Genomic DNA, 9,982 nt, shown 5'->3' with positions numbered 1-9,982 from the left:
GTTCCTGGCTTGCCCCATTTATCACTTGGCTGCACTAAGCTTCTTGATAAATGTCATTTCTTGGAGCTCAGCTCTTCCAGAGCTACCCCAGCTAAGGAGGCACCACCACAATACAGGATAGTATCGCCGCATTGTCAACAGAGAGTTTTCCATTACTTAAAAAAAGCTCTATCAGCCACGATAGTTTATAAGAATATGCTATGTGCCAAAGCTCAAAGAATGGCCCTTTGACCTGATATTTTCACAACTTGGGACTTTGATCACTAGACAGTTGGCCTTTTTCAGTACTCAGAACAACTCCTTGATAGATATTTAAGGAATGACTTGAGGCCATCGGACAAGTCATGCAATGCCCAGGAGGAAAAGCACTGCCAACCTTGTAGGAATACCCCACGCTAATGCTTCATAAGGTTTAGGGAGGCAACAGGTGCTGGCTACTACTTCCTTCTGGCAATGGAAGCCAGTATTTCCCATCAAGTAGCAGCTGTTCATTGTCAGCAGCTGATTCACAGGGACACACGCCACTGGTATGTCCTCACAGGCGCTGTGAGAAAGATGGCCTAGGATGTTTTTAGCAGGCGAGTCTGAATTCTGTTTTTCATTTCCCAATGTCCACAATGCAAATGTAAAACCTGCGTAAGCTGTAACACTGGGTCAGTTTAAAATGAGTAGTCATCTGAAAAATATTTGCACCAAAGGTTCAAAGACTCTGAAAATGCCACATATGTATGTGTTATGTGTTTAAGGGGAAGGGTGTGGAATGGAAAAAAATAAGCTATGACAGGCACATCCAACAGGTAGATCGTGGTCTACCGGTAGATCACTGGACATCTGCAGTAGATCACTGGTAAAGGGGGTAAATCACTGCCAGTCTTTAACTGTGAGTAGATCACATACTCTGTGAGTAGATCACAGTCTCTTGGGAGCTGGCCACCTCTGAGCTATGAGAATCACTTTTAGGATATTATGGGGTGCATATAAATAGAAGTGTGTGTGTGTGTGTGTGTGTGTGTGTGTGTTTAAGAGTGAGGGAGAGGTTTAAAAAGCATGCCATGTAGGAATATCTCTAGGCTTATTCACACATGGCATTGAACACAGGTACAAGCTGTCTCTGTGCACGGGCAAGTGTTTGTGTGGAAGAGTATACACTTGTTTATTTGCACAGCTCTGCTTTTGTGTGCACAGACTGTACACCTGTGGTACATGTAAGATGTGAACACCCATTATAAAATGGGACAAGGGGGGTCTGGAGAATCAAGAAGCCAAAGGGTACAACATTATTAATGAGGCCTATGAGAAGAAGCAAAATCTAGACTGGCAGGAAAATTGACAGAGCTGAGGGAATATGAGAAAGGAAAGTTGGCTTTTCGTTTGCACAATTCTTTCTTCTTGAGTGATGACAGTTCATTTACAGGAGTAGCATTTTTAGCGTTACTCGGTTCCTTCTTGCAATATTCTCTTTTTCACCTGACCAAAATCATTTTGCGTCCGTTGTAAGTATTGCCACTCTTCTCCCTTTTCCAGTTCATTATTGGTAAATGTAATATGTGTGGGTTACACTTCGGTATCCTGTGGTGAGCACCACTGTCAACCACAGATTAAGTTAAGACAGCCATGTTTCCCCCCACCCCCTATATCAGCTTCTTGCATTCCTGAGTGCATGAAGATACTTATTTATTATTATATCATGTTCTTTGTTTGGATATCACACTCATATATGTATCCAGGATGAAAATGCAAATCTTTCTCCCAGTTTGAGCTCCTTTCACAAGTGTCATATTAAAAAAAAAACCCTGTTAAAAGCGGCTTTTAAAAATGCATTAAAAATTAAACAATACCATAAAAGCAAAATTTAAAATGCTGCAGTGCAGTATAAGCAGATAATAAAACAGCAGAATGCAGCAGATTAGCAGATTTAAGAGTCACACATGAAAAGTGAGCTAAATTGTAAGAGATTTTGGAGATGTCTGAAAAGAAGGTGCCTAGCAGATCTCTATGGAAGTGGCATTCCACAGTTTTGGTAGCATGTGCATTTGATTTCACCAAAGGATGGGGCAGAGAACAGGGCCCCTAAAGCCAGTGATTAAATTGTGGACAGGCTCATATGAGAGTAGATTGTGTGTGAAAATGGCTGGAAGGGGCAGTTCTTCCCTCCCTCAGATGAATTGTAATATGCAGTTCCTCAGCTTGCATTTACCAAAAAAAGGGGGGGTACATTTCTAGCATTTGTAGAACCTGAGATATGACACAAAATGTCCAGGTACTATTCTCGTTTTTTTGTGAGAAACTAGCCCGCTGCTCCCCTTTTCACTATTTTACATCCCGTGACAATGGGAGACAAAGTAGAGATGTGCTCCAATCTTCAGATCCCGGATGACGTTACGAGTTCTACCTTTCGGACTAGTTGAAGTGTCCTGTCATTGCAACTGGGAGGGGATAACTGATGCCTAGCCTGTTTTCTCCAGAAATTATCTCCTCTGGCAAACCAACCACAGCTGGTAAAAGTCACTTCACACAACTGCTGCTTGAGAATCCAAGAAAAGCGCTTAATCAATGAGCACCCACAGACTACGTACCTGCTCCTTTATGACGTGTGCAATCCCATCTAGAAAAAGCTGTATAACCACTCTCAGAACACTAGAATTCCTAACCACAGTATCTCTGGATTAAGGTTCCATTTGGTCACTTGTATGCAACCCTGAACTGAAGCCAGGCACGGTTTTGTCACCGCTACTGCTTCCCTGGGACCACGTGGCAGAACTGAATGTCATTAGCATACTGATGAAATGGGAGTAGCATTCATCATTTCGTGTTTTGAACGTGAACCAGCTTGGCCAGAATGAGAAGCAGATGTGCTCGTACTGTGTCAGATTTCAGGTACAAAACCCAAGGAGTCAAGATGCAAAAATAAGAATGTGGGGGACACCTGTTTAACAGTCCACTGGTGCACTGTGGAATAGAAGCATGGGGCAGGGTGGAGTTTAATTTATTATTATTCAGTGTGGTGGTGTTGAAAGCACAGGCACAATTCCCAAACCAACAAGTGGAGAGACTCTTAACACACACATCCCTGTGCTAATGGGGTGTGAGAGAGAGAGAGAGAAAGAGAGAGAGAGAGAGAGAGAGAGAGAGAGAGAGAGAGAGAGAGAGAAATTAAATGAAACCTTAATGATATGCACAGTAAATCAGTTATTAGGCCAAAGATGCTTAGAATGTGAAATTAAACGGGGGTGGGGGGAAGCTTTGAGGTCTCAACAGTTCAAGCTGCTTTGCCCTTTTCAGATCTGATTGCATGGAATATCTGCCCTTCTCTGGCTCCTTTGGTGTTGCTTGTTCAGAATTGCATATCAAAGTCAAACAGCTGTAGAACCTCATTAATCGGCACAAATGGGAAATGGCAAAGAGGAATCCCAGGGTGCTTAATGAATGGCTTATATGTGTGGTGTGTGTGTGTGTGTGTGTGTGTGTGTGTAGGGAATCCCTCCATATGAGCCAACAGGAGAGCTATGAGCATCACCGCCTGCCACAGAACAAACAATGGCGCCTGGGAGCGAGATACCTTTGTTAATCCTAGACAACTTCTTGTGGCTAACCAGACTGGGCAGAACTATGGAAGCATCATTCAGACCATGCATAAAACCACCAAATGGAGTCAAAGCAGGCTCTGTTCCCTTTTCTTCAATGGCATTTAAGAACAAGCAGCCATTCTCCAAATTCTTTATTATATAACGTTTAAAGACTGGAAAGTGGCTGCACTAGCCTTGGGCTGTTATCTACTGCTAACACTTTCACAACCCACTTTTCCTCCAGAGCGCTCTGGTTCTGTTCCTCCCCATTTCATCTTCACAACAGCCTTGTGGGGTAGGTTCCACTGAGAGAGACTGTGACTAGCCAGAGTAGACCCAGTAGGTTTCATGGGTGAGCAGGGATGTGAACCTTGATCTCCCAGATCTTAGTCCAACACTGTAACCCCTAAACCACACTGCCTTAGCTTTCTGTTAGTAGTCAGGTTGTGGCGGCAACTCTTGTGCTTCTCTACTAAGCAGAAATTAGTGGGGTATGGGCTTTTTTATTTCGGGGGGGTGTACAATTCTCAGCTAAGTTTACTGGCTTGCACTTGAATATATTCAGCATTCCTGCTGCACAGAGAGAAGAAAGTATTTTGAAGAACATTTGCTATGCTTAGTTGTTTATACCTCATAACTGCCTTGGCAATGTAATTCCATATCTAACCATCACTCCCACCTTTTTTTTTCTTGGTTGTTGTTTTTTAGAGCAGGCAATGGGATTTGTGTTTTTTTGGAATCCACTGTTTGCAGTAATTGCGTATGGAACTAGTGGAGAAGCCAGAAATGTAGGTGTTCTTGAGGAATAACAATATACAGTTTTAAACATTGTGGGGTGGGGGGGGGGATATGCACTTATCCTTAAATGGCATCCCCTGGGTTTATATATTTAGATGTGTGATGCTGTGGAGCTAGCAAGTGGGATTTGAGACTAAACAGAGCAGGATGAGTCAAGCTTTTCCTTCACTTTTACCAGAACTTCTGCAGCTGCTTTTACTGAAAGTTCTTTCGATGGCGATTAATTTTTGAAGGCTCACTCACACATCCAAGTCATTACTTGATGCTGCAGTCAACGAGGAATGAACACAAGCATGAAAAATGGCCTTTGGACAAATTGGAGTTGTGTTCAATGCGGACATGGCATTGGCAAGGCAAAGTGTCTACCACTGTCTCGTGTGTGTGTGTGTGTGTGTGTGTGTGAGAGAGAGAGAGAGAGAGAGAGAGAGAGAGAGAGAGAGGACAACATGCTTTCAACCAATTTGTGGACAAAGAAGTAGATATAGCCCCTCAGCTGTTAATCTTTTCAGCATGGGGATCCAGTTGCCAAGAAAGCTATGAGGTCATGGCTAGGGCTGGGAGATATCAGCTTTTCAACATCACAATGTACCATCAGCCAATACATTGTGATGTTGAAAAGCAGAGGGAGGAACGATCTGCATCGGCCCCAGCCCTGTGAGGTACTGGGGTGAAAACGCCATCGCACCTGAGGGAGCTGAAGTTTTGTCCAGACTTTAACTTTAGCAGAAGTCAAGGTTTGTTCTTGGCTTACCACTCGTGGCTTGTTTGGGGAACCAAACCATCAACCTGATATCGGACAACACAACAAGCCAATCCACAGTTTGTTTCCCGGTGGCAGCCATGTTTTTGTTTTATTTTATTTTATTGCATTACATACCTACACTCTGCTTGTTCATGTTAAACCATTGTTTATTTTAACTATACTTTAATATGTGTGAGCTAGGCCATTGTAGTAAAGAAAATGTTTCAGTGGACACAGTGGCATATCATGGGTTGCCAGTGCCCGGAGCTGCTCAGAGGGGTAGGAGAGAGGAAGGGAGACAGACAGAGTATACATGCGCATTCAGCTGCCTAATGGGGCCCATGCCACCCAGGAGATCGCAGCCACAGAGATAAGAAAAGAAGAGCTGTTCCGTTGTCTGAAGAGGTAACTTCCTGGATTGCATAGAGAAGCAGTTTCAATGGAGCTCAAGAATGGAAGCGAGCAGCTGTAATAAGGCAGCACCATGTGTTGAAATTTTGCTCCCCTAACAATTTTGCACCTGGGGCAACTGCCCGTGTGCCCCCTCCTCACACTACGCCACTGAGTCGACAGGCATCCAATAGCTGTTACAAAAGTGTAAGCAAGTGCAAAAGCGTCAGTCAGCAGCTGGTTCACACACCTGAGCAAGGGGCATATAGCCAATCACTGGATTATTGTGATAAGGGTAGTTTTCAGGATAAGCATGGTGGGCGTCTTCCATTTCTGGGTTCTCCAAGTGAACCCAAAATACAGCAGGTTGGCTGCCACAGCCACAGCCTTCTCAGCGGTTACATCCCAATTGTAGGATGCGCTCCCCACAATAGCTTTCCTGGCACCTACCTTTTCATTCTATCTCATCTGCTTTACCTTGACTAGGTTTTTTTGTTTTATGCTGCTCCTAGTTATTTTATTGTTTCTAATAGAGTATTTTGTTTTGATGTATCTGATCTGTTTTAATCTTGTAAATTGGAATGCTTTTGAAGGCTGGGGTCTAACACCCTTCAAAATTAATAATAATAATAATAATAATAATAATAATAATAATAATAATAATTCTATCAATTATATCAAAATACTGCAAGACATCAAACATTAAAAGCTTCCCTAAACAGGGCTGCCTTCAGATGTCTTCTAAAAGTCTGGTAGTTGTTGTTCATGTTATGTCTTGATATAGAAGGCTCAGGTACAGATTGGCAGGCTTAAAACTAGACCATGTGGATGCCGAGGGGTTCTAAGAGCACAAGAAATAACATTTCCCTTAACTTTTCTCCTCTATAATAAAACTTTCCCAGTTCTCTTCTACTGTACCTCGCATTCTAAGTGCTTCATCATTTCCCCTGAATCCTCTCCAAGGCTTCTTAATTTGTGTCAACCGAACTGAACATGATGGTCCAACAGAGACCTAAACAGCATTGCGTGGAATGGTGGCATTATTTACTCCCCATTACATCGATGCAATTTTTCTGCTAATTTATCCCCAAATGGTGTGTGCCTCCCCCCCCACTCCCTTTCGCAATGCCATTAAACAATTCAGACGCAACTGTCACATCTACTTTCAAGGAAAGATAATAGGCATTGAAATGTGCATGAAAGTAAAACAAGTTTTTGTATGTTGGGAGGACTGAGAATTGGTAATTAAGGGGTTTCTTTGTGTCTAAGTCCCTAACTTAAATCAAGCTCAGAATAGTAGTTACTAAGATTTGTTAGTCTGTGTTATCTGGGGATTTTATTATCAAAAAGACAAAAAACAAAAACCCCAACCCATTTGTTTGGAGATCTAAACAGATAGATTAAGGGCTAGAAGAGCATGGAGCTTCCACAGAGGACAGTGCCAGTCAACGGAAATGAATGTTAGGCAGTGGTAACCGGCTTGCATTCTCCACAGAAAAATACTGAATGAGCAGTGTTCCCAAGTAGAGAATTTGATTTATGGACTATCTGTAGGTAAATTCCAATGACAACTATATCAGAGTTTATTTTTCATGTTTTATATCAGCTTAAGGGCTACCATATGTCCAGATTTTCCTGGGATTTCAAAGGAGGAACTGATGTCCCAGGGGAATTTCCGAAAGGTGGCAAGTCAATCGAAAAATTGTGTTTTTGGGGGCTCAACAACTTTTGGGGTGTCCTGGTTTTTACTTTTTGAAATATGGCAACCCCACATCAGCTCTCCCCCTCCAAGCAATATAACCAAGGTTCCTCATTGAGAAGATCAAGAAATGGCAAACAAACATATCTGAAAGATGGTTTGCATTTACCTCTGCTGACATTCTCCTGCAATGTGTGGCCAGAGGAATGTATTTAGAGTTTTCTGGAGCACTCTCTTGGTTCATGCAGGGTGACAGTGAGACTTCACAGGTCTGCCAGGATTTCATTCATAGCTGTCAACTTTTCCCTTTTTTTAAGGGAAATTCGCTTATTCCAAATAGGATTCCTTGCAAGAAAAGGGAAAAGTTGACAGCTATGATCTCATGTGAATCTGTTCAGAATATGCCACAGAATCCTCTGCGTAGCAGTTTCAACTATCAAAAAATCTGTATCATTCCTATGGGGCCTTTCTGTAAACCAAACCATGAAGAATTACATATTTTTCAGTACAGACCTCTGCCTCCAGTTAGCCATAAAGTCAAATGTAAGACCCTAGATGTGAGAGGCCTTCCTCTTCATTCTGGTCATAGCAACACCGTACTTTTAAAGCAGATGGTTTTCCCCAAAGAATTCTGGGAATTGCAGACCTGGCGGGGGGAGGGTTTGCAAACTACAGTCCCCAGAATATTTTGCAGAAAGCCATGTGCTTTAAATGCATGGTGGGGAACTGGTGTCTGAAAAACAACAACACTAGATTGAGCATAATTAGTGAGCGATCCATTTTGATCAGCCATGGGGTTTGTTTCACTGGGTGTCAGTTAACTGAGCTGAGTTTCATTTCCATTGATATTGCAATATATTATGCTGTAGGAAACATTTTCTTCTTAGAAATGTAGGCTAGATCTATGCGCTATTACGTGACACCACGGTATAATAGCAAAGTGACAACTGGCAGATAATAAGCTTGGTTTCTTAGCATTTTTGTAGGCTTGTCGTAGCCCAGAAAAGTTGTAAGGAAGGTGTGGCGAAGGTTTGGCACAAAGTTTAAATTTACGGTTGTTAGGGCTGAGATATAGGCAGCCGTTACAGTAGAATCAGAGGCCGGATATCAGAAATCATGCACTAGGACCCAGCGGTTATGCCAAGAGATCACAGATGATCGATTCAGAACCAAGGAAACACAGGAAAGCCCCCAAAAGAAATCAATCCTTCATACAATTGATTTAATCATGTGTTCACAGGTAACAAAAGATGTGCTTTATAACCTATCCACCACCCCATAATGCACATGTGGTGATAGAATGGAGTCTAAAGCAGAAAATGTTGTCTGTGGAAGCCACACCAGGGTTGATAACCGAGCACAAATCAAAGCTGATTACATTAGATACAGAAGAGACAAGTAAGAGGGGATTGCAGCGAAAAGCAGCAAACATACAGGCCAGCTATTTAAGTGAGAGAGAAATGAAGTCAAATTCAATGACCTTTATTTTCATTAGCTCTAAATCTGATGCCCGGACAGTGGAATGCACTAATCTCACCACCACCAAAATCAAGAAAGGCATAAAATCTTCCCAGGCCGGTGAAGCTAAATGCAGCCAGCCTTCCATTTAATCTTCCCCTCCCACAGTTCCTTTCCAAATAAAACTCCAAATCGCCTGATGCTTTGTCAAGGACTAATAAATGAACAAGAAACTTGCAATTCAGTAAAGCACTTAAAAATGCGAATACTTCTGACAGAAAGAGAAGTTCACTCAGCAGAGAATTGTGAAACACTGGGGGATACTTTTTCATATTAACAAAAAGAAGCACTTTCCCTCCATATAAATATTTGCTTTATTGGAAAGCTTCTCAGTTCATTGTTACACCATTTGATATCCCCCCGCTGAGTGATATGGGACTATTATTAGAAAACATAGCAGCAAGGGGATTTAACCGAGTTCCAGCACAAAAAGGTCTGCTTCCATTTTGTGAATGCATAATTATGAGTACTGTTGGTTGTCTTCTTAAATTTTCACACATAGGGTACTAATTTACACTTATATCGCACCTTCCTTGCGAGTATCTCAAGATACTTTGCATGTATTAATAACCTACATCCAATGGAGATCTTGTCTATTTAGCTCTATTTTATAAAAATGGAAATTCAGTATAGAAATGTATAGATTACTCTGAATTATGCCTGCTCTGTAAGGCCTAGAAATCTTGACTCTTCCCCTCAAGCCAAGTGCAATGATCTACTAACAGTTGTTTCATGAACTACTAGTAGATGAGATAAATGTAGCAAATGCTTCACAATTTGCTTCTCTGTTAATCTAGCTTGTCTGTTTTCTGACCACCTGGTATCACAGATGGAGGAGCTTCCATGCCAGCAGCTCTGGGTACCAAAAGTGTGTAGCCCTCAGGACCTGCTCAATGCATTTACTGCCTGATGCGAATCAGCAAAAGGCATCCCTATCCAGTCAAGAATTGTGCATAGAACCCAATGCCAGACAAATTACTGAGGAACTCGAGACAGAAGAAAACCCCATGCAGAGACCTTCTCTGGCTTTCTTGTACCTGTATTTTTGGAAGCAGTAGGCCTCTGAATACCCATTCCTGGTATCCATCATACAGGCTGGACACTGAGGTCCATCTCCGAGGGCCTTCTGGCAGTTCCCTCACTGCAAGGTAGATGTGAAGCTACAGGGAACCAGGCAGAGAACCTTCACAGTAGTGGCGCCTTCCCTGTGGAATGCCCTTCCATCAGATATCAAACAGCTAAACAACTATTTTACTTTTAGAAGACATC

At 42.3% G+C, this 9,982-nt stretch overlaps 1 long non-coding RNA gene across 1 annotated transcript in view; it reads left to right on the top strand.

The window, feature by feature from the left end:
* Positions 1–292: 292 nt before the first annotated feature.
* LOC310688341 overlaps positions 293–9,982 on the top strand; it is a 47,166-nt gene continuing 37,476 nt past the window's right edge. Inside the window, exon 1 of the long non-coding RNA XR_014516872.1 lies at positions 293–578. This is a non-coding gene — a long non-coding RNA (uncharacterized lncRNA). The remainder of the gene's footprint in view (positions 579–9,982) is intronic.

The sequence above is a fragment of the Podarcis liolepis genome, assembly GCF_965112155.1.
Source record: "Podarcis liolepis genome assembly, chromosome: 11".
In the NCBI taxonomy this organism is placed as follows: domain Eukaryota; kingdom Metazoa; phylum Chordata; class Lepidosauria; order Squamata; family Lacertidae; genus Podarcis; species Podarcis liolepis.
Note: the sequence above shows the minus strand (reverse complement) of the source record. Positions and strands in the feature narration are given on the sequence as shown.